At 45.3% G+C, this 26,653-nt stretch overlaps 1 protein-coding gene across 1 annotated transcript in view; it reads left to right on the forward strand.

Moving 5' to 3' along the window:
• The window catches only part of CASD1 (CAS1 domain containing 1), a 1,910,820-nt gene that overhangs the window by 656,171 nt on the left and 1,227,996 nt on the right, over positions 1-26,653 (forward strand). The gene's annotated exons all lie outside the window — the stretch shown is intronic.

The raw sequence follows: 26,653 nt of genomic DNA on the forward strand, positions 1-26,653 counted from the left end.
TATTAAAGAAAATGGAGGATAAGGCAAAATCTATGCAAACAGTGAAGGATTTCTTACAGGTACAGCCTCCTCGATTTAGCAGAAACTGGCCAACAAAGAATTGGTCCTTTCCAGTTACGGATAGACCTCAAAGGGGCAGATACAGACGTCCAAGAGGTAGAGGACAGCCACAAGGTCCTTACAGGCCTCGACAATGGGGTGCATCAGGCCAAAAAGAAGGGGAAGACAGGCACCAACCTTACAAAAACAGTCCAAATGACTTCCCACTACAGCTGCCAAACATCTCTCTCATGACAGCCCCCTTGGGAGGAAAACTGGCTCTTTTCTATCACAATTGGCATATGATCACCAAAGACAAATGGGTTCTCAATAGCGTATCTCAAGGTTACAGGTTCCACTTTCACACTCTGCCAAGGTTAAAAGGAATGCCAAATCTGCCACCAAATCAGTGGGCAGAGGCTCAAAAACAAATTACAGCACTCATGAACATGGGAGCTATTCAAAAGGTACCTCCACAGGAACAAGGACAAGGTTTTTACTCAAGACTCTTTCTGGTGCTCAGAAAAGACAAAGCCTGGAGGCCCATTCTGGATCTTTCCTCTTTAAACACTTACCTGGATGTTCCGAAATTCAAAATGTTGACATTACAGCAGCTTCTTCCCATGCTGGGCAAGCAAGCTTGGCTCGTGACCTTGGACCTCAAGGAGGCATACCTGCATGTCCTTATCAGACAAAACTGCAGAAGATACCTCAGATTCATAGCTGGCCCAATGCACTATCAATTCTCTGCACTGCCCTTTGGCTTATCTACTGTGCCCAGGGTCTTCACAAAGTGCCTGGCACCAGTAATTGCATTTTGCAGACAGAGAGGAATTCAAATTTACCCGTACCTGGACTGCCTGATTCAAGCAGAGAGCAAAGACATTCTCCTAAAGCATCTGGTGTTTGTAAAAAAGTTATTAAGTTGCCTGGGGTACACAGTAAACGAAAATAAATCAAAACTAGTGCCCTCACAAGAGATAATATTCTTGGGTGCCAGCTTGAACACAACGGCCCAGATGGCTTATCTCACGCCAGACAAGCAAGGACAACTGACTCAATACTTTCAATTGATGGCAACAAAGACCCAACTCCCTGCAAGAAAAAATCTGCAGGCCTTGGGCTACATGGCGTCTTGCATTCTACTAAATATGCCAGACTACATATGAGGAAACTACAATGGTACCTAAAGAGTGGTCTCAACACTGTCAAAGTTTGGAAACAGTTATACCACTAATACCTTGCCTTCAGAAGGAATTTCGATGGTTGTCTCAGGCTTGTCACCTCAACAAGGGTCAGCCTTTTACTCAACCCATGGCCAGGCAAACACTGACAACAGATGCATCTGATTACGCCTGGGGAGCACACATGGCAGGAAAATGTATTCAGGGCAAGTGGCCCATAGAAATACAGTTTTGTACCTACCATAAATATAGATGTTCGAGTGTATACCCTGCTGCAGTCATCACACTTGGGTTATCCTGCCGTCAGGCGGTCCCGCAGTCGGCCCGAATTCCAAAGTCTTGGCCCGGCATTGGTTGCTGTCGCTTCTTCCCTGACGTCAGTGCACCAGGGGTATATAAGAGGCATCCGAAGCCATCCATTTTCTTCAGTTTTTCTTGCCCCAGATGTCAGGTTCCCCCAATAGGTAGGCAATATATATATATATATATATATATATATATATATATATATATATATATATATATATATGTAAATACATATAGCTATATAAAAATAAAACAATACCCTTAGGCACAAGCAAATACACCACAGAGGTAGCATAGGATAGAGTGGTAGAGATAAGTTCAGCTAGTTCAGAGGGGATGGAGGGAGGGTAACCTGGACTGCAGCAGGGTATACACTCGAACATCTACATTTATGGTAGGTACAAAACTGTACTATGTTCATCGTGTTACCCTGCTGCAGTCATCACACTTGGGTAGAATCCCAAAGCTAAGGATGGGAGGTGGAGTCAAACAGGGTTAGAGGAGGCTAGAAGGCCCTGCAAAACTGCAGTGGCGAAGCCAGCTCTAGTCTTAGAGTAAAGTGGTAAGTGATAGCGTTTGGTGAAGGTGTATACTGAACTCCAAGTTGCAGCTTCCAGAATATCCTTGGTAGGCACCCCCCCGAGGAAGGCTGTAGATGTAGCTGCTGCCCTGGTGGAGTGGGGCCTAATGCCAACAGGAACTGGTTTTCCATGGTGGGTGTAGCAAAAACGTATGCAATGTCCTATCCATTTAGAAATGGTCTGTTTTGAGATAGCCTTTCCTTGTGATGCTGTAGCATAGGATACAAAAAGCTGGTCAGATTTTCTGAAAACCTTAATTTTATCCAAGTAGTAACGTAGCTGCCTGTGAATGTCCAAGGAATGCAGGAGTCTTTCTCCTTTGTTCTGCGGATTTGGAAAGAAGGTGGGTAAATGGATGGTTTGATTTAGAGCCACACTGGATACCACCTTAGGCATAAAGGAGGGGTTAGTTCGTAGAGAAACTCTGTCTTGATGAAAAATGAGGAAAGGCTCTACCGCCGTAAGAGCTTGAAGCTCTGAGACTCTTCTGGCTGAGGTAATTGCTAGCAGCAGGGCAGTCTTCCATGATACAAACTTTAAGTCAGCTGAGAAAGCTGGCTCAAAAGGAGGTAGCGTAAGTTTTTCTAGAAAAAATTGAGGTCCCAAGTTGGCGTTGGTGCTCTCCTGGGAGGCCTGATGTTTTTGGCCCCTCTGAGAAACTGCCTTAGAAGTGGATGTGAAAATAAGGGAGGATCCGTGTTGTAGTGAGCTGAAATAGCTGAGGCATGGATTTTAATAGATGAAAAAGAAAGTCCTTTGTGTAACATCTCAGTTAAATATTGTAGGATCTGAGGTATGTCCGGCAGAAGGGTATTTTGGCCTTTAGATTGGTTCCAGGCACAAAACCTTTTCCATTTGTCTGAGTAGGCTTTCCTGGTGCTGGGCCTCCTAGCCTCCAGAATAACATCCATAACAGCTTGTGAAAGAGGAGCTGGCTGGTTGCTTAGGAGATTTGCCATGCAGCCAAATTTAAGGTTTTGAGCTGGCTGTGTAGAATCTGACTGTCTTGCTGTGTGAGCAGATGAGAAATTTGTGGTAAAATCCATGGTGGGCCCTGGGCCATATTCCTTAATAGTGGGTACCAGTGCTGGCGTGGCCAGTCTGGGGCAATGAGTATCATTCGGGGTCTCTCCATCCTGACTTTCAGCAGCACCTTTGTGAGAAGGGGCAATGGAGGGAAGGCATATACTGACAGCATTTTCCAACTGAATGAGAACGCATCCACTTTCCAAGCTTGATGGTGAAATGTCCTTGTGCAAAATTTTGTTAGCTGATAGTTTTGGGGGCTGGCAAACAGGTCTATGTCTGGGTGTCCCCATTTTTGAGTTATTGCAAATACTTGTGGATCTAGTTTCCACTCGTGGGGATCCATGATGTTTCTGCTTAGGTCGTCTGCCAATGTGTTCTTTTTTCCTGGCAGGAACTGAGCTTGTAATTGTACTTGGTAAGCCAGTGCTGTGTTCCACAAGGTCATTGCTTGCCTGCATAGAGGGTAGGAGTGCGTAACCCCTTGTTTGTTTATGTACCACATTACTGTGGTGTTGTCTGTCCTTATTATAAGCTGTCCTGGATGTAAGAGGTCCTTGAAGGCTGTCAGGGCATTCTGTACAGCTAGCATTTCTTTTTGATTGATGTGCAGATTCCTTTGATCTGCAGTCCATATGCCTTGAACGTACCGTCCTGCCATGTGTGCCCCCCAGGCGTAGTCCGATGCATCTGTTGTCATTGCTTGCCTGGCTGGGGGTAACGTGAAAGGCTGACCCTTGTTGAGGTGACATGCCTGTGACCACCATAAAAACTCTTGTTGAAGGCAGGGAATGAGAGGTATCATTGCTTCCAAGCTGTGGCTGTGTTGAGTCCATACGCTTTTTAGGTACCATTTTAATTTCCTCATATGCAGTTTTGCAAATGGTATTAGTAGTATGCAAGATGCCATGAAGCCCAAGGCCTGCAGAATTTTTCTTGCAGGGAGTTGGGTCTTTGTTGCCATTGTTTTGAAGTATTGAGTTAGTTGTAGTTGTTTGTCTGGCATCAGATAAGCCATCTGGGCCGTTGTATTCAAGCTGGCACCCAAGAATGTCATATTTTGTGAGGGCACTAGTTTTGATTTCTTTTCGTTTACTGTGTACCCTAAGCAACTTAGAAGGTGTTTTACAAAAGCCAGATGTTGTAAGAGAATGTCCTTGCTTTCTGCTTGGATGAGGCAGTCGTCCAGGTATGGGTATATTTGAATTCCTCTTTGTCTGCAGTATGCAATTACTGGTGCCAGGCATTTTGTGAAGACCCTGGGCGTAGTAGATAAGCCAAAGGGCAGTGCAGAGAATTGGTAATGGGTTGAACCTGCAATGAAACAGAGGTATCTTCTGCAATTTTGTCAGATAGGGACATGCAGGTATGCCTCCTTTAGGTCCAGTGTTACTAGCCAAGCTTTCTTGCCCAACATGGGAAGAAGCTGCTGTAGTGTTAGCATCTTGAATTGAAAGGTCCAGAATGGGTCTCCAAGCATTGTCCTTTCTGGGGACTAGAAAGAGCCTTGAGTAAAATCCTTGGCCTTGCTCCTGTGTAGGTACCAGTTGAATGGCTCTCATGTCCATGAGAGCTGTAATTTGTTTTTGTGCCTCTGCCCATTGATTTTGTGGCAGGTTTGGCATTCCTTTTATCCTTGGCAAGGTGTGGAAATGGAATCTGTATCCTTGTGAGATAATGTCTAGGACCCATTTGTCCTTTGTGACGATGCACCAGTTGTCTGCAAAAAGTGCAAATTTTCCTCCCAAGGGAGCTGCCAAGAGAGTTTTGCTTGGCAGTTTGAGATTTAAGTCATTGTGTTTGCCTTCTAGTAGTTTGGGACCTGTCTTCTCCTCCCTTCTGTGTTGCAGTGCCCCATTGTCGAGTTTTGTAAGGGATTTGTGCTTGTCCTCTGCCCCTTGGGCGCCTGTATTTACCCCTCTGTGGTTTGTCAGAAGCTGGAAAGGACCAATTTTTTGTTGGCCAATTTCTGCTGAATCGTGGGCGCTGTACCTGTAAGAAATCTTTGACAGTCTGCATAGATTTTGCCTTATCCTCCATTTTCTTTAAAACCTCTTCTGCTTTAACCCCAAATAAGACATCCTTATGTAAGGGTGCATGTAGTAACTTTGCTTTAACATGATCAGGCAGAGTTTGTTCCTTTAACCAAGCATGTCTACGTATAACAGACCCAGTAACAGCTGCTCTACAGGAAGCTTCCAAGGAATCAAATCCACATTGTAAAGTATGTTTGCCCACCTGTTCAGCTGCATGCAACAGATCCTGCATTTCCTTGAATTCAGACTGTTGAGGGTGCGTGCCCATCTCTTGTTTTATTTGAGACATTAGGAATTGCTGGTATTTAAGCATGTGAAATTGACAATTTAGTGCTCTCATAGCCAGAGTAGCTGAGGTGTAAACCTTCTTCCCCCACCTATCTAGTGCTCTGGAGTCCCTTTCAGAGGGTACAGGATTTTTAGCCATAGAAGCCTTAGCCCCTTTGAGACCCTGGGAGATTGTCTCTGGATCAGCAACAGGGCTTTTGTAAAGGAATTTGTGTGAGTCAGGCACTCTGTAGTATCTATCTGGTTTGGCTGGAGCAAGAGGCAGAGAATCTGGATTTAGACTAGATTATAAAACATCATCCACAATGTCTAAAACTGGGGGGATAGCAAGTGGTCTGTGCTGGGGGAGTAAAAGATACTCTCGGAGCCTTTTCTTTGAGTCAGAGTAGTCCTGACCTTCCCAGTGGAAATGTTCCCACATGGTATGTAAGGTTTCCCCAAAGGAATAGTCTTCAGGGGGAGAAGCTGAGGGAATGGAATCTTCAGCATCAGAATCTTCATAAGGGGGAAAGGAGTAATCCTGGTCCTCAGAGGAGCCTGAGGAAATAGACACTTGATCAGAGGAGGCATAATCCTCCTCTTGTCTAGGCCTTTTGTCGGGGGGGGGCGGTGGTTGGGAACCCCTGATTAAAGAAATCAAATCTTCAGCCATTTTAAGCATCTGTTTCTTAGGCATGGGGCCTTGAACTGGAGGCTGAAGTGCAGTCTTTTTTGGTTTTAGAGGAGTCTTAAGCTTAGCATAAGATTTTTATGGTGAGAGTAGTCGGTCTGAAGAAACCTTCTGAAACCGAAGGTGTTTCTACAGCACCGGCTTCTCCTTCTGCAATGTCGTCGGTAGGGCTTAAAGAAAATGGCTGCGTCAGCCTAAAACTCTCTGCTAGAGAATCCGAAGCGGTCTGGGGTTCCGATTCTGCGGTAGCCAGGGGCTGCGTAGGCGCCTCACTGAAAACCGGAGGACCGGCGACCGACCCAGCCGAGGCCTCGGAGTCTGGCTTGGATCTAGGCTGCCTGTCTTTATCTTTGCGTTTTTTATGCACGCCGGTAGTCGGTTGCTCCGACGGCATAGTGTAATTAAATTTCCTACCGAAGTAGTGTTGTGCGAAATCAAAGCGTCGCTTTATAGTTCGCTTATTGAACCTAGCACAAAACCGACAACCAGTGACGTCATGGTCTGGGCCTAGGCAAGGTATACAATAAGAATGAAAATCCTTCTGAGGTATTTGCTTCCCACAAGAAATGCAGTTGTTTTCTGACATCGGACTGAGGCAAGAAAAGGTTCCCCAACGGGGTACTTAGCTTTGAAGACTTCGGACTGAAACTCGATTCGAAAATCTCAGGTGTCGGCCGACCGGCACTTGCGAAATGCTTCTGCTTCGGGCACCGCGCGGCAAGAAAGACTGAAGAAAATGGCGTCAGATGCCTCTTATATACCCCTGGCGCACTGACGTCAGGGAAGAAGCGACAGCAACCGACGCCAGACCAAGACTTTGAATTTGGGCCGACTGCAGGACCGCCTGACGGCAGGATAACCCAAGTGTGATGACTGCAGCAGGGTAACACGATGAACATCAAAGGCATCTTCACATCAACCAAAAAGAGATGCTAGCTGTACAAAATGCCCTTATAGCTTTCAAGGACCTGCTGCATCCAGGACAACTACTACTAAAGACAGACAACAGCACAGTTATGTGGTACATAAACAAGCAAGGGGGCACCCATTCCTACCCCCTCTGCAGACAAGCCATGACTTTGTGGAGCACAGCCATAAACTATCAAGTTCATTTACAAGCACAATTCCTGCCAGGAGAGAAAAACACACTGGCAGACGACTTAAGCAGACATATCATGGATCCCCACGAATGGGAATTGAATCCACAAATATTCAGAAATATAACAGAAAAATGGTGGAGCCCAGACATAGATCTGTTTGCATCCCCAAGGAATTGCCAGCTACAGAAATTTTGCACAAGGAGTTACCATATACAAGCATTGAAAGTGGATGCCCTCTCATTCAGCTGGAAAAACCTACAAGTATACGCTTTACCACCTTTGCCTCTTCTTCCAAAAGTACTCATACAAGCCAGGCAGGAGAAGTCAAATATGATCCTGATTGCACCAGACTGGCCACGCCAGCACTGGTACCCAATCTTAAAAAACTTAGCACAAGGGCCACCCTGGATTTTGCCTCAAATACATCTGCTGTCTCAAAACAACAATCAGATACTCCACAGCCAGCTAAAGACCTTAAACCTAGCTGCATGGAAGATACCTTAGCCAATCAAGCACTGCCTCTCTCCAAAGCAGTTATGGATGTCATCCTGGAGGCCAGAAGGCCCAGTACCAGGAAAGCCTATTCGGATAAATGGAAGAGATTATGTGCCTGGAACCAGGCTCGCAGCCTTGACCCTCTTGTGCCAAACATTCCTCAGATACTACAATATTTGACTGAGATGCTGGACAAAGGCCTTTCCTTTTCATCCATAAAGATACACGCCTCTGCCATCTCGGCCAATACAACACGGATCCACCAATTTTCTCTCATCCCTTGCTAAAGCAGTACCTCAGAGGGGCAAAAAACAAAAGACCGCCCCGTAGAGCTCCAACTCCAACTTGGGACATCAACTTTGTTTTGGAAAAATTGACCTCACCTCCTTTTGAGCCAGCTAGCACAGCAGAATTAAAATATATCTCTTGGAAAACTGCTCTGCTCTTGGCACTAACATCAGCACGAAGAGTTTCAGAATTACAGGCACTGATGGCAGTGGAACCATTCCTTATTTTCCACCAGGACAGGGTGTCTTTAAGAACTAACCCTACTTTTATGCCTAAGGTGGTTTCAAGTGGGTCTCTGAACTGTTCACTTGCCAACTTTTTATCCAAAACCACAGAATAAAGTGGAGAGACTACTGCATTCTTTGGACATTCACAGACAGTTACCCTTCTACTTGTACAAAACCAAAGCTTTCAGAAAATCTGAGCAATTATTAGTTGCTTATGCTGCAGGAGCACAGGGAAAAGCCATTTCAAAACAGACTATTTCCAAATGGATAGGACATTGCATACATTTCTGCTATACACACCATGGAAAACCTGTGCCTACCAGCATTAGATCTCACTCCACCAGGGCAACAGCCACTTCAACGGCCTACCTCAGAGGAGTACCTACAAAGGATATTTTGGAAGCAGCAACATGGAGCTCTGTGCATACCTTCACCAAGCATTACCACCTGCCTCTATACTCCAAATTCAGAGCTAGCTTTGCCTCTGCAGTGCTGCAGGGCCTTATAGCCACCCCAAATGCATTATAGTACCATCCACCCTACCTCAGCTTTGGGATTCTACCCAAGTGTAATGACTGCAGCAGTGTAACACGATGAACATAGTACAGTTTTGTACCTACCATAAATGTAGATGTTCGAGTGTTCACACTGCTGCAGTCCAGGTTACCCTCCCTCCTTCCCCTTTTCACTGCTGGTGTGTACCTAGGTCATGTACCCTTTACTACCTATGGGAAGTATTTGCTGGTAACTGAAAGTGTTGTTTGCTTTTCTTACTTATGTTTTGTTAGCAATTTGAATTGCCTACCTATTTGGGGGCACCTGACATCTGGGGCAAGAAAAACTGAAGAAGATGGCGTCGGCTGCATCTTATATACCCCTGTCGCACTGACGTCAGGGAGGAGGCGACAGCAACCGACGCCGGACCAAGACTCTGGAACTCAGGCTGACTGGGGAACCGTCTGACGGCAGGATAACCCAAGTGTAATGACTGCAGCAGTGTGAACACTCGAACATCTACATTTATGGTAGGTACAAAACTGTACTTTATCTGCAAGAAAAATTCTGCAGGCTTTGGGCTTCATGGCATCCTGCACTCTGTTAATTCCATATGCAAGACTGTATATGAGGAAACTACAATGGTATCTAAAACGTGTTTGGACTCAACATTGCCACAGCCTGGAAAAACTAATTACCCTCATTCCCTGCCTGCAACGGGAGTTTCGATGGTGGGCTTAGGCCTGTCACCACAACAAGGGACAGCCTTTCACTTTACCCACTGCCAGGCAGACAATAACAACAGATGCGTCAGATTATGCCTGGGGGGCCCACTTGGCAGGAAAATGTATTCAGGGCACATGGCCCACAAGCCAAATACATCTTCATATCAATCTAAAAGAAATGCTGGCTGTCCAGAATGCTCTGACAGCTTTCAAGGATCTGCTTCATCCAGGACAACTGCTAATAAAGACGGACAATGCTACAGTCATGTGGTACATAAACAAGCAGGGAGGCACGCATTCCTACCCCCTCTGCAGACAAGCCATGATTTTGTGGAACACAGCATTAACTTTTCAGGTACACCTACAAGCACAATTCCTGCCAGGAAAGACGAATACTCTGGCAGACGATCTAAGAAGAAACCTCATGGATCCTCACGAGTGGAGACTAGATCCACAAATCTTCAGCATGATAACAAGGAAATAGATCTATTTGCCTCCCCTCACAACTGCCAACTACAGAGATTTTGTACAAGGACGTATTAGAAACTAGCATGGAAAGTGGATGCTCTATCATTCAGCTGGAAAAACCTCAGTATATGCCTTTCCCCCACTACCTCTCCTCCCCAAGGTACTCCTAAAGGTCAGACAAGAGAAGCCAAAAATTATCCTGATTGCCCCAGACTGGCCACGCCAGCACTGGTACCCAATCCTAAAGAGCTTGTCTCAAGGCCCAGCCTGGACATTACCTCAAATTCCTCATTTACTGACCCAACAAAGCAGTCAAATACTGCACAGCCAACTCAGAACCCTAAATCTGGCTGCATGGCAGATAACGTAACCATTCAGAACACACCTCTCTCCATATCAGTTATGGATGTTATTCTGGAGGCCAGGAGGCCCAGCACCAGAAAATCATATGCAGAAAAGTGGAAGAGATTCTGTGCTTGGAACCAGGTGCAAGGAATTGACATGCTTGTACCAAATATTCCTCAGATTTTACAATACCTAACTGAGATGCTGGACAAAGGCCTATCCTTTTCATCGATTAAGATCCATGCCTCTGCCATTTCAGCTCATTACAATACGGACCCATCTATTTTTTCACATCCACTACTAAGGCAGTACCTCAGAGGGGCCAAAAACATAAGACCCCCAAGAAGAGCACCAATACCTGCATGGGACCTCAACTTTGTCTTGGAAAAACTCACGCTGCCTCTTTTTGAGCCAGCCAGTACAGCTGAGATAAAATTCTTATCATGGAAAAACAGCTCTGCTCTTAGCAATTATTTCAGCAAGAAGAGTCTCAGAGTTACAGGCTCTAATGGAGGTTGAACCTTACATAATTTTCCATCCGGACAGGGTTTCTCTGAGGACAAACCCAACATTTATGCCTAAGGTAGTGTCCAGTGTGGCTCTTAATCAAACAATTCACTTGCCTACCTTTCATCCAAACCCACAGAATAAGGGGGAAAAACTACTACATTCTTTGGACATACACAGACAGCCACGCTTCTACTTGGACAAAACTAAAGCTTTCAGAAAGTCTGAGCAACTCTTAGTGGCATTTGCTGCAGGATCTCAAGGAAAAGCCATCTCAAAGCAGACCATTTCCAAATGGATAGCCCACTGCATTCATTTCTGCTATTCTCAACATGGCAAATCAGTGCCTAAGGGCATCAGGCCACACTCAACCAGAGCAGCAGCTACTTCAGCAGCCTTCCTCAGAGCAGTACCAACCAAGGACATTTTGGAGGCTGCAACTTGGACTTCAGTGCACACTTTTGCAAAGCACTGCCACTTACCTCTTTACTCTAAATCCAGAGCAGGCTTCGCCACTGCAGTTCTGCAGGGCCTTATAGCCTCTCCTAATTCTGTTTAGGCCCAGCCACCCAACCTTAGCTTTGGGATTCAACCCAAGTGTAATGACTGCAACAGTGAAACACGATGAACATAGTACAGTTGTGTACCTACCATAAATGTAGATGTTCAAGTGTATTCACTGTTGCAGTCCATGTTACCCACCCACCATCCCCCTTTCTTTGCTGGGACTTATCTGTACTTCTCTATTCTATACAACCTATGTGCTGTATTTGCTTCTAGAGGAAGATTATGTTTTATTTTGGTGCATGCTCTTTTATTGGCATAATTTCTAAGCCTACCCTTCGGAGGGCACCTGACATCTGGGGCAAGAAAAACTAAAGAAAATGGCATTGGCTGCATCTTTTATACTCCTGGCGCACTGACGTCAGGGAAGAGGCGACAGCAACCGACGCCGGACCAAGACTTTGGAATTCAGGCCGACTGCGGGTAGCCTGCCAGCAGGATAACCCAAGTGTAATGACTGCAACAGTGAATACACTCAAACATCTGCATTTATGGTAGGTACACAACTGTACTTTCCTGGATCCAGACTCAGGGGATGGGCACAACAGTGCCCAGCTTACCTCATATTCTTCAGTACTTAACAGAAATGCTCCAGAAGGGCCTAGCCTTCTCGTCTATTAAAATTCATGCCTCTGCCATTTCAGCACATTGTAATACTGAACCACCCCTCTTCTCTCACCCCCTGCTAAAGCAATTCCTCAGTGGGGGCAAAAATTTAAGACCTCCCCCCAGGAGAGCCCCTACTCCAGCCTGGGACTTTAACTTTGTATTGGAAACGCTCACTCTCCCTCCTTTTGAGCCAGCTGCAACTGCAGAGTTGAAATTGCTTTCTTGGAAAACAGCCTTCCTTCTAGCCATCATTTAAGCAAGAAGAGTGTCTGAATTACAGGCCCTCATGGCAGTGGAGCCCTTCATCATCTTCCATGCAGACAGGGTTTCCCTCAGGACCAATCCTTCTTTTATGCCCAAGGTGGTGTCTAATGTTGCCCTTAATCAGTCCATTCATTTGCCTACCTTTTTCCCAAATCCACAAATCTTTGGACGTACACAGACAACTTAGATTTTATTTGGATAGGAATAAGCCTCTCAGAAAATCTGAACAGCTGCTAGTTGGCTTTGCTGCGGGGGCAGAGGGGAAGGCCATTTTAAAGCAAACCATTTCTAAGTGGATAGCCCATTGTATTCATTTCTGCTATAAGCACCATGGAAAATCTACCTCACAGGAGATAAGATCACATTCCACCAGGGCTGCATCTGCCTCTACAGCCTTTCTCAAAGGTGTCCCCACCACGGACATCCTAGAAGCTGCTTCCTGAAGCTCTATACATACCTTCACCAAGCATTACCACATGCCTATTTTTTTCTAAATCCAGAGCTGGCTTTGCCACTGCAGTCTTGCAGGGCTTAATAGCTGGGCCTAATGCTCTCTAAGTTCCTCCTCCCTTCCTTAGCTTTGGGAATCAACCCAAATGTGATGACTGCAACAGTGAAACACGAAGAACATATACATAGGTTCATAGGTTGGTACTAGGCTATCAGCCCTAGGGCCTATACAAGCCTAGCCATAACAATTCCCTGGCTATTTCTTCCCACATTATTTACTTTCCTGGACCCCTGTCTAGCAGGGCTACTGACGTGATCCCTGGGGTGAATTTCCTTTCTTCCATCCAATCGTCAAGGTTCCTCTTGAAGAGGTCTAAAGAGGCACTCTGCTTGACATGTATGGGCAATCTATTCCAGAGTCTGGGGAGTCTCTGGGTCAGGAACCTATCCCTCCAGCATGTTTTGTTTATTGTGATGACAAGGTTTAGATCCCTGGAGCGTGTAGCTCTGAGGGATTGGGATTTCTTTAAGTGTAGCATGTCCAACAGCTCTGGGTTTGACATGGCCTTGTATGTTAAGCAGAGATCGCCTCTGAGTAGACGATATGCGACAGAGTATAGCTGGAGTTTGTTAAGGCGGTCAGCGTAGGGCATCTGCTTTAGGCCTGTGATTCTTTTAGTGAGGTATTTCTGAGGCCTTTCCAGTTGTTGCAGATGTCTTGAGAGGTACATACCAAATGGGGCGTTGTATTCTATAATGGGTCTAATGAGGGATGAGTACAGTGGGACAATGACCTCCTTTTTCTGGATGAAAAGCCCTTCGTAATGAGGTGTGCCACATAGAAGGATTTCCTGACTGTTGTGGCAATGTGGTTATCGAAGGTGAGACCACTGTCCACCTGTGTCCCTAAGTCTCTTATCACACTTTCTGTGTTTAGTGTACTGCCACCTATGTGGTAATTCATGGATACATGTTTTTTCCCAAAGGGGATAACAGTACATTTCTTGGCATTGAGCTTGAGCCCATGGCTCTGGCACCAAGCATCTGTTTCTGTAAGGCCCTTTTGTAGAGTATCCACATCATTTGGGGATTCAATAATGGCTCCCAGTTTGCAGTCATCTGCAAACTTTGTTAGCCAGAGTCCCTTAGTGTTGACCTGTACTTCAGAGAAGTAGATGCCAAACAAGGGCCCCAGGACTGAACCCTGAGGTACTCCACTTGTCACTTGTCTGGAGCTGGATTTGGAGTCGGCTACTTTTACAGTGTGGGTTCTATCAGTAAGCCATTTAGCAACCCATTGGGTGACATAGGGATTAATGCCCAACTTAGTAAGTTTATCTATGATTCCAGAGTGGGGATGGTGTCAAAGGCCTTAGCAAGGTCTAGATAGGCTGTGTGGACCACCTTACCCTTGTCCATGGCTCTGGAGACTGATTCAAAGAAGTCAATCAGGTTCAGGAGACAAGATCGGCCCTTCACAAACCCAAACTGGGTGGGGTCCAGTGTTTGAAGGTTGCCAATGTCTTTGTTTATAAGTTCCATGATAATACGCTCCATGGCCTTGCAGATAAGGCTTGTCAGACTGATGGGACGGTAGTTTCCGGGATCCAAGGTGGATCCCCCCTTGTGGATTGGGATAACTGTAGCTCTGCGCCACTCAGTGGGCACGAAACCTGAGGTGAGGCTATGATTAAACATGACACTTAGGTGAGGTGCCAGTTCATATTGTAGTTCATGTAGTACACAGCCTGGGATGTCATCTGGTCCCATGGATGCGGTATTCTTGGCTTTAGAGAGTGCGTTTTGTACCTGGGTGGCCGTTATTACTGGAATTTGGCAATCTTCCGGTATTGAGATGGGCCATTTAGGGGGTGAGAGGGGGGTGAAGTTGGCACTGAATCGATCTGCCAGGATATTGGCAATATCCTTCGGATCAGTATATTTAATGCCATTCTGTTTTAGCTCAGAGCAGATCTGAGCATTGCCATTTAGATTCTTGACATAGTTATAGAATGCTTTGTGGTTGTCTTTGGAATCTTTGGCAATTTTATTTTCGTAACTAGCTTTGGAGGATTTTATGAGGCAGTTGTGTACACTTAACCATAAATGTAGATGTTCAAGTATATTCACTGTTACAGTCCTGGTTACCCTCCCTCCAGCCCCCTGACTTCTCTTGGCTCTACCTTTCCTTCTTGTTTGCTGTATTTAAGCTTTCTGGTGTATTTGCTTTTTGTTGGAGGGGTACCATAGCATATAATTGCTTCCCATTGTGGGGGCACCTGACATCTGGGGCAAGAAAATCTAATGTAATGGCATCGGCTGCATGTTTTATACCCCTGATGACCCACCGCCATGGAAGAAGAGACAACATCCGATGCAGGAATCCAAGACTCTGGTATTCAGGCTGGCTGAGGGCTACCTGCAGGCAGATAACTCAAATGTGATGACTGCAACAGTGAATACACTCGAACATCTACATTTATGGTAAGTTTACACAACTGTAGTTTCCCCTTCCTTCGGCCTCATCTCTTATGTCAACCGTGGATTCTGGACCCTCTTCCAGACCTGATTTCTCACCCCCAAGGGTTGAGTCACCCGAACCTATACAGTCTCAAGCTGACAGCTTGGTTTCTCCACTTTCGTTAGTCGCCAGGCAGGATAATCTTCCCTCACCTGTATGTGACATTATCCTTGCCTCACACAAACCATTCACCAGAAGACTATATCTAGACAAATGGAAGAGATTCTCTATTTGGTCTAAGAAAAGAGGCCTAGACCCATACTCGTCTGCAGTTACAGTAGTTTTACAATAGCTGTCAAAGTTTTCCGAGGATGGAACTGCAGCTTCTACCATACGAGTGCATCTAGCTGCTATTTCTAACTTTCATGATGGCTTTGATAGTTCTCCCCTCATCTCTCTTTAGTTATGCAAAACCTTTCTTAAAGGGATCTCACACATTATGCCTCCAGTCAGACAACCTATAGAGCCATGGAACCTCACATTAGTTCTTCAGTCTTTAACTCAACCTCCTTTTGAGCCTGCAGCAAAGTGTGACCTCAAATTTTTATCTTGGAAGTCCCTTTTCTTGGCAGCCCTCACGTCAGCCAGACAAATTTCAGAGCTTCATGCATTATACATTAAAAGGCCCTATTTAATCTTCCACAAGGACAGAGTATCACTCTGGACAAATCAATCCTTTCTCCCCAAAGTTATTTCAGATTTTTCCCTCATTCAGACTATTGACTTGCCAGTATTTTTCCCAAATTTTACTAATAAAGGGGAATGCTGTCTACACTCTTTGGATGTACATAGACAACTGAGGTTTTATTTAGACAACTAAAGCAGTACGTAAAACTGACCAACTTTTCATTTCCTTCTCTGGACCTAGAATGTGAAATTCCATCTCCAAGGTGACTTTATCTAAATGGTTAAGGGACTGTATACACTACATCTATTCACTTGTGAAAAAGCCTATACCACAGAATGTTAAAGCCCCCTCTACGGATCTATGGCAACTTCTGTAGCCTTCCATTTGACAGCCTCTATGGATAATATTTGTGCAGCAGCTACATGGGCTAACCCCCACACTTTACAAATTGGATGTGGTCTCCAGAGGGAGAGCTGCCTTTGGCTCAGTGGTGCTCAGGAACGTTCTTCCATAAGGGCCACACAAGGAACACAAGGTAGCTGGGGATACTGTCCATTCAGTAATGAATGGAAAGAAAATTAACAACATCAGCTAAAGAAGTTGTCTTACCATAACATTCCATCTGTGTTGTTGATCTTCTTTCATTCATCACTTCCCACCCTCCTTCCCCCTCCAAAGGCTCCTGGGGGGATACTTTGGGTCCAAGTGGTGAGTTAGGGCATTTGCGCAGAAATGGCCTCTGCTTTACTAATACTGGGCAAACTCGATCTGAGGTAACAGGGAGAAGGGCACTATGGGTAAAAGCTTAGCTCGAGAGTTTTTTGGCTGGTGCGGGCTTGGTATTAAGTCAACTCTGTTCCGAGGGCTCGGAACCAAACCCATCAGTGACGAATGAAAGAAGATCAGCAACACAGATGGAACGTTATGGTAAGACATAACTTCTTTTTACAGTTATTGAATATTCACTGACAGTTACATTTCTATTTGCATAGAAAGGAATAATTCAGAATTTCAGATCAATTGTTTGCCTCTCTTTTGTATTCACAGTTGGGCAAGTCAATTACCAAAGTAACTTTAGCCAGGTGGCTAACTGATTGCATTTCCTTTGTCTACAACAAATTGGGTTTCTTTGCCAAAACCTTTGAGAGCTCTTTCAGCCAGGGCCATGGCAAATGCATCATTATTTTATCCAAATCTTCCATGGGTAATATCTGTGCTGCTACAACCTGGGATAATCTTCAATACCTTTATTACTGATTACAAGTTGGATCTGGTCTCTAGGGGAAGAGCAGCCTTCAGCTCAACAGTGCTCAGGAATATCCTTTTAAGAGTCCACCCGGAATTCAAGTAGCTGGGGACACTCTGCCACTTGTTGAGAAATGAATAAAAATTGACAGCAACAGATAAAGAAGTTATTTACTCACCATAATGTTCCATCTGTGTTGTCCACTTTCATTCTTCCGCAACTTCCCTCTTTCCAACTCCCTACCATTTTGTTTGTGACTTCTGGAAGAACGAGAAAATACTAAGGGAACCAGTGATGTTATGTAGTCCATCTTGCAGTAATTCTTGCTGGTTGAGTTCAGAGCCAATCCTCGACTCTGACTCGGCTGAATACTAAAGCTCAAGAGCTTTCAGTGGCTCGAGGCTAATCCCTATCCCATGATGCCCCAGGCTACATACCCAGATCTCATTTGCCGCACAAGCTTTGAGATGTTTCTTCAGTTGGCTCGTTGGCTTATAAGTATAACTTTTCAATTATTTGGTATTTTTTTCTAGCTAGTTGAACTAATTTTCTTCCCTGTACATCCCTAACTTTTAGCTGTTCGTGTCGTCTGCGTTAGACCCCTTTTAAGTCTTTCCACCCCTTTTTTAGAGAGTGCCATTTTGTTAGAGGCCTCTCTCGGTCCCTTAAGTTTCAGGACCATTTCTCTCCCAGGTCACAACCTGTTTAAATTAGAGGCTTCTGTCCCTTCCCCTTTTTTGGTAGAATCCGTTTTAGTTAGAAAATTCTATTCAAAAAAAAAAAAAAGTTTTAAAAGTTTAAAAAGTTTAGTAGTTTGTTATTGTTTGTCTAAATAATGTCTATGGAGAGTTCATAGGTAGGTACTAGGCTATTGGCCCTAGGGCCTATATAAGCCTAGCCAAAAAGGTACCTTGGCTTTCGCCACCCAAGAAAATTATTTTCCTGTGCCCCTGTCGAGCAGAGCCAGAGAAGTGATCCCCGGGTGAATTTCCTATTTCCCATCCAATCATCAAGATTTTTCTTGAAGAGTACTAATGAGGAGCTCTATTTGCCATAGATAGGTAGTCTGTTCCAGAGTTTGGGAAGTCTCTGGGACAGGAATCTATCCCTCCAGTATGTTCTGTTTATTGTGGTGACAAGGTTTAGGTCTCTACAGCGTGTAGTTTGGAGGGATTGGGATTTCTTTAAGTGGAGCGTGTCCAATAGCTCTGGGTTTGACATAGCTTTGTATGTTAGGCAGAGAGAGGCAATATGCGACGGAGTAAAGTTGGAGTTATTTGAGATGGTCTGCTTAGGGTATCTGTTTGAGGCCAGTAATCCTCTTTGTGAGGTATTTCTGTGGCCTCTACAGTTGTAGATGTCTTGTGAGTTCGAAGGACTCCTCTAAAGAACCCAAGGAGCATAAGCCTTCTGGGTTCAAAAAATGTGTAAAGTGTGCTAGAACGATGTCGTTGACAGATGCGCACACTAATTGTGTTTACTGTCTCGGTGCCATATATCTGCAAGACCCTTGCACTATTTGTCACGGTTTCAGTAGTAGAGTTCTACAGGAGCGCAAAACTAAGTTAATGGCCAAAGGTCTTCTTCCCTTTCAGCAAGATTTGGATGAGGGCTCTGAAGTCATCTAGAAAGAGGGCAACTACCACTCCAGATTCAGAGCTATGAAAGAAGATTTTGGAACCGAGGGCTCTCGGCTCCAACAAGTCTGCATCACCAACCTCTTCGGCGCCATTAGTGTCAAAGGAGCCGACTGAGGTTTCTGCTCCTCGGACCCCAGCTTTGGATCCGACGGTGGTGTCACCAGTCATGAGATCTCCTATATTGGAGTCTAGGAGATCTCCCTTTTTGTGTACCCGCTCCTCCAGGAGACTTTCAGATGATGATGTAGAGTGGGTGGTGAAGAGATTGTTACTCACACTGGCCCTGGCTAAATTGTTTTCGCCTCCGAGCTCAGAGGCATCGGAGCCGCCTGTCTCCGCTCCACTTTCTTTGATTCCTCCTCCGATTACCCTAGAGTCTTCGGAGCCGAAGGGTATGGATCCGAAGGGTATGGATCCGATTGTAGTGGAACAGTCGGCCCCAAGACTCTTGCCGGCTTCTTCGGTTCCAACTTCAGCTCTGGTGTCTTCGTCTCCATCCGGTGCCTAGACATCTGGGAGCCGATGCTCTCTGGTCAGCTCCAGGGGTGAGAGTCACTGCGGTATGTCTTCAGAGCAGACTCTCCCTCTTGGTGCTTCGGCTTGGTTGAGCTCAGCGCCTGTCTCTGCCTCAGAACCACCTCCTCCTCCTCGGAGCCGATCTCCAGCATCCTCGGTGCGGAGGTCTTCTCCGGAGCAGGGTTGGGAGTACTTTCAAGGTAGCTGAGAGGATGCTGTCCCCTCAGATGACACCACTCTCGGATCCACTCCCTATTCCCCACCAGGTGCTTGTGTCTATCTCTTCTCCACCCCCTCCTAAGCGTAGAGATCTGGACCACCAGGTGACCACCGCGGGTGGTGCCCCCTCTTCCAGGACTTCTCCTGAGTATCCCTCGGAGGATGTTCCCAGGAAGAGGCTTTGCAAGAGGAAGCACATTGACTCCCAAGTCAGTCACTTCAGATACTGACTTGGATGAATCCGAAGGGTCCCCAAGATCCCCCTCTGAGGTTGTCTCCTTTGCTGACATCCTGGAAATCCTGAAGCAGAGTGGTGATTGGCAGCTCATCAACCCTTCGGAGAATGATTCAGTATACCTGGAGGCTTTTGGATCTCGCCCTTCCATCTCCTGGGTGTCTCCGCCTTACAAGTTGTTAGAGGTCATTTCCAGGAAAGCATGGACTTCGCCAGACACTGTGGAGCCTGTTCCGAGGAGGCCAAACAAATTTATTACGGCACCTAAAGAAAAGGAAGTTTTAACAAAAGGAGTTCCCTTAGATGCCATGGTGGTGATGGCGGCCACGAAGAAGGAATTGTCAGAAACCTCTTCATGCATCAATCCTCCTAATAAAGACTCTGGGACTATGGATAGATATAGCAAGCAGATGTTCTCCAACAACCTTCACCTTGCGGTCGCTGATCTATTTATCCCATTTCAGTAGACTTCAAAGGCATCTCATCAAAGAACTAGGAGATACCCTTCAAGGAGCAGTAGCTGCAGGGTCCACAGACAAGGTATCCTCACAGCTAGCCACCCTTACCTCTATAGCGAACTCCTCCATGAGGCTAATCTCTTATGCAGCTGATGGAGCGAGTAGTGTGGCTGCATCAGGAATCTTTCTCAGGAGACATTCCTGGATGCGCCTTTGTAACTTTGCTGACCCTTTCCAGTCTTCAGTACCAACATCCCTTTTGATGGTTCAGCCTTGTTTGGACCTGTGGTAAAAGAGACGCTGACCAGATGCAAGAAGGATGGGAAAACCTTATCTGCCATTGCAGTCTGATTTTCTGCCCCTTCCAGACCTTATCCCAAAGGTCAAAAGGGTGGGAAAATGTGGTTCTGCAAATCCCAAAAAGGTTTCTTGGACTCACGTAACCATTCTTCCCCCCAGGGGCAGAGGGGGAAGTTATAATGGAAGACGCCGCCCTTGTGGCAGAGGGGGTCCACAGAATGAGGGCGACAGGGATACCTTCTCTGATAGGCCCAACCAGCGCTCCTGAAAGGAGGCCCACCTGTCCTTTTCTGGAGGCAGTCGGGGGTCGTTTGTCATTGTACCCAAACATCTAGCAACAAATTTCCCAAGACAAATTGGTACAAGAGATAATATCCAGAGGTTACCTCATTCCCCTTTCTTCCACCCCTCCAAAACAAAAGTCCTTACCAGACATTCCAGCCGCGCAAAAGGACTTGGCAACTGTAGAGATTCAATCATTGCTAGACAAAAGAGTCATCCAAGAAGTCCCCAAAAGAATGACATTCAATTACCAGGGAAGATTAAAGGTCACTCCACTAGGTCAGTCTCAACTTCATCTGCCTTTCAGGCATGGTTTTCCTTAGATTTGATTTGTGCAGCTGCTACATGGGCAAAACCTCACACCTTTATCACTCACTACAAAGTGGACTTGGCCTCCCGGAACAGGGCTTCCTTTGGATCCACGGTACTGAAAACTCTTTTTTACGGAGCCACCCTAGTGTTTAGGTGCTAGGAACACTGTCCCAACCAGCAAGAATTATGACGAGATGGACTACATAACATCTAGAAGTTATGTACTTACCATAACGTTCCATGTTTGTAGTCCATCCCGCCTATATTATTGCGTCTCACCCTCCTTCCCCCTCCCATTCCTGGAGGAACTGTTGGGCAAAAATTATCTGCCTGCAGAGATATGATGACTTTCAGCCTCTTCCTTGACTGCATTATAGTGATTTATAAATATGTATTTATATTTTATGTATATATATTCTCTCTCTCTCTCTCTATATATATATATATATATATATATATATATATATATATATATATGTATAGAAGAGAAGGTGCTTTTTGCTGGTTTGCAAACAAGATATGGGTGTGTAGCCTATGCATCATGGGATAGGGATTAGCCTCGAGCCACTGAAATATCTTGAGCTTTAGTATTTGGTCGAGTCGGAACCGAGGATCAGCTCCGAACCCAACCAGCAAGATTATAAGTGAGATGGACTACAAACATGGAATGTTATGGTAAGTACATAACTTCTAGTTTCCAACTTAAGAGCTCCAGATATTGGTTTCTCATATTATGATTGTTTCTAATAAGCAAAAGAGCAGCAAACAAGATCTGAGATATGGTAAGGGACTAGAGCATTGTTGGTAAGGGAGAAGCTTGAGTGTTTTCAGTATCCATGAGCTGTAAAAAGTGACCAAGTTGGATCTGAGCGTCATATCCGAACCCACTTGTTGAGCAAGAATGAAAATGGACAACACAGATGGAATGTTATGCTGAGTACATAACTTGTTTTTTTTTGCTGAAGTCTGTGATGCCTAACACTAGAAAACTTACCTGTCTAAATGGAAAAGATTCTGTGTTTGTTGATCAGTCAGGTGGAATGAGCCTATTGGCATCCCCGAACCTGTGTTTCTATAATACATTTCTGAGAGTGTTTTTTTCTTTTGCTTCATTTAAAATGCATTCGTCAACTATTGTAGCATGCTTCCCTGTGGATCCTCTCATTTTGCCACTCATCAGTTATGTAGTTCTTAAAGGATATGTTTTGCCAGAACCTGCGGCGTATCTACATCCTTGAGACCTGAACTTTGTGGTACAGAAATTGATATAATCTCTTTTTTTCAACTAATTATTTTGAACATTTTTGAAATGTATATACTGGATGACCCATTTTTTTTATGGTTAGTTTATTTAAAGTGTTCTCAGAACTTTCCTCAAACCACTCCATTCACCTTCCTGTTTTCTAACTGGTATCAAAAAATCCAGAAGAGAAGACAAGATGGTTGCACACTGATCACAGCTTAATTTCAGCTGTCTCAGAGTGGAAAATGAAACTGAGAAATAAATCTAGTTATTCTGTCAACCTGAGTAAAATTAAGTTACTGGCTAGTATGTATACTGACTAGATACCAGCAAAGAAGACATTTAGAGAACCTGAAATAAAATTAACTACAAAAGGTAAAGAGAAAATACAAACTGGAAAGAATCCTCTAGATGTCCTTCATGGATGCATCTGCAGTCATAACAACTGGGTTGTCCTGTCGTCAGGCAGCCCTTCAGTAGGCCGGATTCCAAAGTCCGGGTCCGGCTTCGGCTGATGTCGCACTTCACCCGACGTCATCTTTGTTGGTCTTCGGGTATAAAAGCATCAGCCGACGCCATTTTCCTCAGTCTTTCTTGCCGCGTGGCGCCCGAAGCAGAAGCTGTTCGCAAGTGCCGGTCGGTCGGATCCAGAGATTACTTCTACCGAATACTACTTCGAAGACTTCTAAAGCTAAGTACCCCGTTGGGGGCTCTTTCTTGCCTCAGCCGATGTCAGAAAAAGTTAATAATTGTTTAACCTGTGGGAAACAAATACCTCATAAAGATTTCCACTCTTATTGTCTGCCTTGTTTAGGCCCAGCCCACGACGTAGCAGCCTGTTCGGCTGTGCTTCTTTCAACCGACGAACGCTTAGGCGTCGGTCGGAGTTTGCAGAACAGTTTTTCGGTTCTGATTTTGCGTACATTATGCCGTCGTATCCTCCGACTACCCAATCTGCCAAAAAACGCAAAGATAAAGACCGACACTCGCGGTCCGCGGTTTCGGCCGAAACCATGGTTAAGCAAACCGCGAGTGTCTCGGTTTCGGCCGAAACCGAGAAAACTGATCAAAGTACAGCTGAACCTATCTCTACAACTGAGGCCCCTGCTACCACTATTGAATCGGCCTCAGAAATTTTATCCACTACGGTGGTTGCCACTGACTTATCAGACACCATTCCCTTGGATGTCTCTTCCCCAACACGTGGTGCTGCTAGGCCTCCAGCAGCCATGTCCATTAAGGCCTTCGCCAGGGCTAAAGCAGCCAAGACTACTAAGACAGTGCCTGTTAAACCCCCCACAACCAGGCCCTCTGCTAGTTCTCAAATGCTTACTTTGGCAGAAGATTTAATTTCTTTAATTAGAGGATCTCAATCTCACCCAGACAGGGCCTCGCAGCCCCCAGAGAAGAGACCTAGGGCAGAGCCCCCTGAGCCAGTGTCCTCTGATGATTCTGCTGACGAATCAGACATAACTGACCAGCCAGAGGCTCCTTTCTCCAATTTTGAAGATTCTGATGCTGAAGAATCCATTCCAGCTGCTTCCCCACCAGAAGAATTCTCCTTTGGGGAAACCTTACATGCCATGCGAGAGCAGTTCCAATGGCAGCAACAGGATTTTTCAGACTCCAGAAAAAGACTTAGGACCTTTCTGCACCTCCCACAGCACAGGCCCTTAGCTATACCTCCTGTTCTCTCTGTGGTGGATGATGCTTTCAATGATGTCTGCTCCGCTCCAGATTCTTTACCCCAGCCCCTGCCAAACCAGACAGATTTTACAGGGTCCCAGTTACTCATCTCCACCTTTACAATGCCGCATTTGCAGACACAGAAACTATATCCCAGGGTACCAAGGCAGTAGCGACCATAGCTAAAACCCTATTCCTTCTGAAAGGGAAGCAAGGTCATTAGACAGATGGGGTAAAAAGGTCTACACTTCAGCTACTCTCTCAGCTAGAGCTTTAAACTGTCAGTTTCACATGATACAATACCAAGAGTATATGCTTGATCAGTTAACTAAAAAACTAACCACTGATGAATCTCTTGATAAGAAATATGTATTAGAAATGGTAAATAACATACAACAGGTTAGCAACCATTCATTAAAATGTGGCTATGATGCACTGGAGGCTTCATTTAGATCAGCCATGACTGGCACAGTGATAAGAAGGCATGCATGGCTAAAGGAGCAAGCTTTACCGGATCATGTTAAAGCTAAGTTGCTAGATGCTCCTATAGATAAGACAAGTTTGTTTGGTACACCTGCCCAGCAGGTTATGAAGAAAATGGAAGAAAAGGCAAAATCTGTTCAAATGGTTAAAGATTTCTTGCAGGTTCAACCCCCAAGGTTTAGCAGGAACTGGCCTGCCAAAATTGGTCCTTTCCTGACTCCACAAAATTTCAAAGGGGCAGGAATAGACGTTCCAGAGGCAGAAACCAATCCAGAGGAGGTGCCTACAGAGGACGACAGTGGCAAGGGAACAACAGAGGCACAGACACAACCACTGCCACTACATCAGCACAACCACAGTGACTTAACCCTAAATCCGCCTACCAGGGAACAAATAGCAGCTCCTCTAGGCGGAAAGTTAACCTTATTTTCAAAGAACTGGCACTACATAACAAAAGACAAGTGGATTTTACAAACCATAGATCAAGGTTAACGGTTTCACTTCCACACTTTACCAGTCAAAAGAGGAATGCCAAATCTACCTCCAAATCAAAAACAGAGGCACTACAACAGATAATGGAGTTAGCAAACATGAGAGCTGTGGAAAGAGTGCCAACAGCAGAGCAAGGAAAGGGGTTCTACTCCAGACTATTCCTAGTTCCAAGAAAGGAAAAAAGTTGGAGACCAATTCTCGACCTGTCCACCTTAAATACATACATCATTGTCCCAAAATTCAAAATGCTGACCCTACAGCAACTTCTTCCCATGCTGGGCAAGGAGTCTTGGCTGGTAACTCTAGATCTCAAGGAGGCATACCTGCACGTCCCCATTCGACCAATCTGCAGAAGATACCTCAGATTTCTTGCAGGATCAGAGCACTATCAATTCTCAGCATTGCCCTTTGGCTTATCTACTGCCCAGAGTATTCACAAAATGCCTGGCATCAGTAATCGCCCATTGCAGACTACAGAATTCAAATTTACCCATACCTGGACGACTGCCTGCTACAAGGGGACAACAAAAGCAAGCTGACAACAGATTTACAAAGGGTCATTTACTTGCTACAAGCACTGGGATACACAGTCAATTTACAAAAGTCAAGGCTGATACCATCCCAAACAAGGACATTCTTGGGCTGAATTGGACACAGTAAAACAAATGGCATTCCTGACTACAGAAAAACAAAAGAACTCCCTCTTTACTTCTTGGCACTAACAAAACTGAACAAGTTAACAGCAAGAAAAGTACTGCAGGCCTTGGGCTTCATGGCATCATGCATAATCTTGGTCCCATTTGCCAGACTACATATGAGAAAACTACAGTGGTACCTAAAGAATTTATGGTCCCAACACAGACACAGCCTAGAAACAGAAATCCCACTAATTCCATGTTTAAAGCAGGAGTTCCTATGGTGGGCTCAGGCATGTCAGTCAAACCCAGGCCTACCCTTTCGCAGATGTCAAGCAAGCCAGACCATCACAACAGACGCTTCAGACCTAGGATGGGGGCCCACATGCTGGACAAATGCGTGCAAGGATTGTGGACACAGGATCAACTTCACCTGCACATCAACCTAAAAGAAATGCTGGCAGTAAAACTGGCAATCCAAAAGTTCAAACCATTTCTCCAAGAGGGCCAGTTGATGATAAGGACAGACAACACCACAGTCATGTGGTACATCAACAAACAGGGAGGCACTCATTCATACCCCTATGCAGAATGACTTTGGAGCTGTGGACCCTGGCACTCAGCTACAACATCCAGTTACAGGCAATATTTGTACCGGGAAAAGAAAATACTCTAGCAGACATATTAAGCAGAACCACATCGGATGCCCACGAATGGAAGCTGCACCGGACATCTTCAAGACCATCTCAAAGAAATGGGGAATGCCTCAGATAGATCTATTCGCATCACCTCTCAATCACCAGCTCAAAAGTTCTGCACAAGGACATTCCACCCACTAGCATGGAAAGTGGATTCGCTCTCCTTCAGCTGGAAAGGCCTAACAGCATATGCATTCCCACCTCTTCCCTTGATACACAAAGTACTACTAAAAATCAAGGAAGAACGTCCAAGGATAATCCTGATAGCTCCAAACTGGCCAAGACAACACTGGTACCCACTGCTGAGGAGCATGTCTCGAACAATATGTGGCCAATAACCCTGATGCCTTTGATGTTAACTCAGAACAACTACAGCATCATACATCCAAACC

This window comes from Protopterus annectens, chromosome 3.part0 (genome assembly GCF_019279795.1).
Source record: "Protopterus annectens isolate FY-2018-M chromosome 3.part0, PAN1.0, whole genome shotgun sequence".
NCBI classification, from domain to species: Eukaryota; Metazoa; Chordata; order Ceratodontiformes; family Protopteridae; genus Protopterus; species Protopterus annectens.